Source organism: Pinus tabuliformis, chromosome 9 (assembly GCF_031772625.1).
Source record: "Pinus tabuliformis cultivar Carrire ecotype Pingquan chromosome 9, CPIR1, whole genome shotgun sequence".
In the NCBI taxonomy this organism is placed as follows: Eukaryota; Viridiplantae; Streptophyta; class Pinopsida; order Pinales; family Pinaceae; genus Pinus; species Pinus tabuliformis.
The window spans coordinates 1,276,341,894-1,276,348,229 of NC_142307.1; the positions used below are offsets into that span (position 1 = coordinate 1,276,341,894).

At 37.1% G+C, this 6,336-nt stretch overlaps 1 pseudogene; it reads right to left on the reverse strand.

Moving 5' to 3' along the window:
• Positions 1-553: 553 nt before the first annotated feature.
• Positions 554-1,382, reverse strand: LOC149153211 (la-related protein 6A-like; annotated as a pseudogene).
• Between the last annotated feature and the right edge of the window lie 4,954 nt (positions 1,383-6,336).

A 6,336-nucleotide genomic window follows, 5' to 3' on the forward strand; every position in this document is an offset into this window, starting at 1 on the left:
ATTAAATATTAACTGAATAGCTTAAAGGAACACTGAACATGAGAGGATTTGATCACATGTGTTTTCTCCCTAGATTCTGATGGTGTGTGTCGAGTTGAGGGGGTTATCGTTATGTTTGTAGTTGGCGTATGTGATATGATTGATGTTAGAGTAATTAGATTTGCTTTGATGCTTGCAATTGAAGTTCCAGTTCCACCACCACTTGAAGCAAGGAAAGATTTAGGGCTGGGCCAAAAATACCATGACAGGATACAAAGAGTTGAGAGACAAATTTTTACTGTAATTAGAGAAGTCCACTAGCCTTCTAATGCTTTCGAGACCAAAAAACAAAACGAATTACATTTGTACAATATTCTTTCTGTTAATAAGCCCCTCTTTGAAATAGGAGACAAATTGATAGTCCCAACAAAGCCTCGATCAAAATATTATCTTCTATTAAAGAATAACAAAACAATGTTGAGTTGTAAACATGAAAATCAATAACATCGCTAAAGTACAAACAATAAAAATAGTTCACAGTAGAGAAATCACATATTTCCATGTCCCAAAGAGCTCATCTATGAAAAATGGTTCTACCATTACTATTAGCGAGTGGCCTACCACGACCCATGGTAAAGCCCCGGGTTCCATCTAGCATTCTTGGTCCTGGAGGTCGCTTGACCACACTTTACTGCTACTAGAATTGGCAGTTGATGTTGAGCCAACTTGATGGCAACACCCATTACCAGATATTGCCCATGCCCATGAGCCTTCCCTTGTCCACGTCTCCTGCCTTTTCTTCCTCCATTTCTTTCATTTGGGTGATGCGTGTCTCCCTCAAACTCATCATGTCGGTCTCAATGTTGTGTAGTAACTTTCTATTGCTTATCATTTCTTGTGTTAGATGTGTTGTTCACATCTTCCTCTTCACCATTTACATCAACATTATCCAATTGTCATCTTTGTTTGGTGTCCATACTTACCCATCGACTTTAAAAGTAGTTGCACTCGAAGGCCACTTCTCTAGTTTCCTCCATTATATAGATCAACAACATCTTTCTTGGCTTGTTCAATAGTCTCATACTCCACAAGTGCATGCAGCTTGCTACTGACAACATATCATTCATGTGTGCCTTCATTGAAACTTGGCCTGAATCATATCTTTGAGGTTGGAAAACACGCACAAATTTTACATGGCCAACAACACCAAAAAGTTTCTCCAGATTTTGGATAAAGTAATCATTGGGCATATTTTCTACAAGAACAGTGCAAGAATGCACCTCCTCAATGTCAGTATCTGTCAATGGGTGAAGTCACCTCAATTTCTTCCCATCTTCATTTACAACCAGTTGTGAAGCTATCCTCAATGGAGTTGCCGCCAATGAATGATTGAAACTAGCCATTTTTTTCATTCAAAATGATTTTTAAACTTCTCTGAACAAAAAAAACTTGGGGAAATGCAGCTCTTCTCTAAACAAAAAACGATCTTTTATTTCATTATCAAAGTGTGTAATGAAAATTACCATAAAATACCTAGAATTGTGATTTGTTTTTGTATGATTAGTTTTGCGGTGCTAATAATAATTACAAATTTATAAATATGTGCATGCTTATTGCTCCTTGTGTTGAGGATTCATTAGCTGTTTGTGCATACAATCAAGTAAATTTCCTCAAGTTTAAAAATACATTCATGAGAAAAATAGCTTCAGAAACAAATACTGAACAAGAAACATGTACAATGCAACAAACCATCAAAGAGACACATTAACACAATGTTTTGATGAAGGAGTTCACCCCTCCTGGGCTACATCTCCTTGGTCTAGCTTCCATGGCTTGGGCCTATGTATTAGCTCAATGTGGAAAAAATTCTTTTTACAAATATCTATGGCTCCTGATACCTACACCAATGTGTTCAGAATGTCCAAATTAGCGAAAAATGACTATTAGATCTCTGAAAACTGACTCTGGCTGATCTGGGCATGACCTCCTTCCCTAGTGGCCCTGAGCTTCCCTGTGGAAAAATCACATGTAGAAGTATTATATTTCCTTTGAAACCTATACCAATGAGTTCAAAATGTCCAAATTAGCTAAGAAAACCTCTTTCTGAGCTCAATTTGGTTGAAAATTGCTCAAGATATGCTTCATTCAATTTTTCCCTAGGAAACCCTGCTAAAACTGGAGAAGACTCTAGTTAGCACCGCCAAAATTGGCAGTCCCGCCGAATTTGGCACGCCTCCAAAATTGCAACCATCTTAATTTACGAATTAATTAGTGCTAAAAAATATTAGTGGCGCTAATCGTGCTTATTCATTTAGCGCTGGCCCTTGGTCACAGTCTTGTGGTCGTATGGTGAGGGAGCTGGCTTGCGGGGCTGGCTCCTTCCGTTCTCGCCATAGGTAAACACAATAAATTTAAATAACGTATGGTGGATTCGTTTAACAATACTTTCCCTTTGGTCCAACAATAATGTATTGGAGTTGGGAGGGGGAGGTCACGGGTTCGACCCGTCCTCCACCCATCCCTTAATATTTTTCCACCCTGAATATATTCGGACTTTGGACAAACCACAACACATTTAAAATGTGCCATTAATATATATGTTATGCGGATTTATATAGATCAAAGTTATGTGATATTTGTATATAAATATATATATATATAGATATATATGATATATATTCTAAAATACAATTCACATAATATTCACCATGAACCAATAATTCCACCTTGGAGGACATTGGACAATTACACAACTAAACTGGTGAATCTTGAAGTGACACTTGTCACAACCTCATTGGGAAAAAACCGAAGAAGATTCCCATCACTTTGATTGTATTGCCATGTCATCATTTTGTCCTGTTCTGCAATTTTTTTAGCTGTGTAGGAAAACGAACTGCAGGCATTTTCTCCTTCATTCAGACTCGTTTTCAGTGAAACGAACTGCGTTACGATCGTCTTGACAAGATGGACACAGTCATATAGGTTTCAAGCCAATCTGAGAACTATGATTTTTGAGCTAAATACTGAGCACCTGATCATCCTCCCACTAGAAGCCTTTTGGGCCCAAAAACATACTATTATCTGACAAGTAGACAAGGGTACAACCCCCTCACATTTCCAAGCTCAATCCAGTTGTATTTGACGAATTTGTTTCCTTGAGCTCCTCTCTAAGGAAATCAACATTCACTTGCCTAGAGGACCCCGTTCTTCTGTCATGGATGGTGTCTTGTTGAAACTGATTTAGAAATTTTGTAGGAATGCATTCAGAATGTGAAATATGAACATTCTCTCTTTGTTCAACAACTTGAAGCCTCTTTTTGCAAAACTAACACCAGCTTGCACCGTTGACTTGAAACCTGTGATTGACATAATACTTGTACTTGTCTTTGCCCTTTTCAAGCTGATCTTGCACTATTTGTTGCACCATTTTCAGTTGTTAATAGAAAATCATGGTTTTGTCCATGTTGCCATCAAAAAAACATCCTTCTTACCAAGATGACATAACAAAATATAATGCAAATGGATGACAAATTTCACTACTTGGTTTTCATGATTCAAGCCCGATTGTACATCTTGAAAGTATGAAATTTTTTGAACATAACTTTAATGTAAAACATAATGATGCCCGAATACAACAGTTACATAACCAATAGGCCTAAAAGGCATAACAATGAACTTGTTGTTTATACCTCTTTTGTACCTTCGAACCAAGTGAAATTTTTGACAAGTATCCATCCAATGAAAGTGCATGGATCGCTGCAGCTTAATCTTTACACCATGGAAATATTCTTAATGAAATAAGATGGTGAAGTTGCTTGCAAAAACCTGAAACTCAAATGAACCGTTCAAGTTTGAAAGAGCACAAAAAAGAATTGAACTGATCTTTTGGTTTGAAGTAACACATGCCTCTTTCTTTTTGCCTCCCCACTAGAAGACTTTGCACACACATGACAATGCATGCCAAGGAGCTTCGAAAGAAGAAATGACAACAACAACTCTCCTCCAACATTGGGCTACTCCCAACAAACCTATTATCAAAATGACGATCTTGGGCGTTGACCAATCAACAATGGCATCCAACTTGGAGAGGCTTGCCTTCAACTTACCTCCTCCAATATTATGGCCCAAATGCATCAAAGAAGTGAAACCCAACGTGTACTTTGATATCTTCAGAACATCAAACAATTTTCCTTCATAGATGACATGTGCATAAGAAAACTTTCTAAACATGTTTATGTCACTCAAGTGGAAATTTCTTCAAGAAAGGACTCTTTTTTGCCATAATTCAAATACATGTATGTAATAGAATGCTACAAAGAACATACAACATTAAAAGCCATACAAACCATTCTTGTTTGGTGTTATGTATATTCTTGCACTGACCTCCTTTTACAACTTTACTTTGGCTAAAACTACTCCTTTTGTTCTCTTTCTTGAAATACTTACCATTCCTCTTTGGCACCATAACCATCGGTGAACCACATGGCATAAGGGATGATTGAATGAGCCCATTATTCAACAAACTTTTGCATTGCATTAGTGTCTCTACACTTTGCAATTTTGACAAACCTTGCTGCTAACATCACAAAGAGAAACCTCTTGCTGCAAATATATTTCATGTGATGTTTCTTTCTCCTTGAAGGACGATTCTTTCACAACTTGAAATACTTCATCACTCTGATGAACTGAACCAGCCAAATCAGAATTGAAACTTGCATTACATGCAACAACATTTTCATAAACAATATCATCATTTGGCTTGAACATGAGAAGTACTAAACTTTTACTTGAATTCACTAGTCTTTTTGCCTGTCCTGCATTAATAACTAATATGTTTAACTTTGTGTGATGGGCTCTCATTATATACTCCACACCATCCTTGAACAAGTGATACTTGTTTTCATGGCGTTAAAATATTGATTTCCAATCATACAAATATGGACTACCCAATACCACACCTGAAATATCAAGCGGTACCACATCTAACTCTACTTCGTCAAAAAAATTTGCAGTGATTGCAAACTTAAACAAACATTTTCTTGTAACCTATAAACTGGTGTCTCTTGTTATCCATCCCAAAGGGTATGGTTTATGGTGAGGTATAGTTTCAAGATTCAATCTGTTGATTAAGTCTTCAGAGATTAGATTCGCTTGTGACCCACTATCGAAGAGTGTGTTGATCTTGGTGTGTTTAGATATGACCCTAACATGAAATAACTCAATTCGTCTCTTTTCATCTGGCGTAGTAGTAGTGTTACAATTTTGTGAACTAGTGCTTGCAATATCTTGCTTTCCTTTGATTCCCATGATAGTGATTTTCATCACCTGATTCAGAACCTAAATCTTCTTGAGTGATAGCAGTGGTTTTCTGTTTCCCTTTATTGTTGAACTTATTTGGTCTCATTTCTCGATGGAGTTTCTAGCAATGATTCTCATTATGTCCCTCTTTTGAACAATGTTTACAGATTATTTTCTCCCCTTCTTTCTTCACACTTGCATTTTTCTTCCCTTTCCATTTTCCTCCTTTCTCTTTCTCCTTACCCTTAGGTGTCTTTTTATTACTATTCTCTTCATAAGTGTTATTTCCTCTAGATTCAAGATGCGTGGCTTGCACACATACTTCATCTAAATTGATTGGATTGAACATAAGAATAGTGTGTTTCAGATAGGAATGTAAACCCCCAATATATTTCAGCAGTGTATCTTGGGAATTCAAAATCACTCCTAATAACAAAGCCCTTTTCCTAAACTCCCGTGTATAATCTTGGACTGTTTGGCCTTTAAGCTGCCTAAAATTTTTCCAACTCATAATGGATTTTTGCATATAAGCTAAAGGATAAAACTATCTTTTAATTGCAGAAACAAATTCAACCCAAGTGATGGATATCTTACCATGGATTCTCATTTCATCTTGAGTATTTGCTTCCCACCAAACTAGTGCAACTCCTTCTAGCCTTAGTGAAGCCAGCTGGATATTTATGTCATCTTCTTGAAGGTTATGAATTCTGCAATATACTTCCAACTATTGAATCCAATTGTCCAACTTTTCTACATTCACCTCCCCATTGTACATGGGACGTTCGAATTTTTTGTCCAATTTCAATAATGGAGTTTTTCCTTTTGGGGTTTTGGAATGAGTATGGGCAGTTTCAATGGTGGTAGTGGAAGACAATGTTGTGTGAGATGATGGAGATGATGAGGATGGTGTAGATGGAGGTGGCTTTCCACCGTTCCCTTTGGAATCCTTATTCTCATCTTTTTTGTGCTCTAAGCTTCCTTCTCCATGTGGAGGTTTAGAACTCTCTCCAACCATTCTAGTGTTCCTCTCTTCATAGAGGACTTTAACCATCTCAGTTA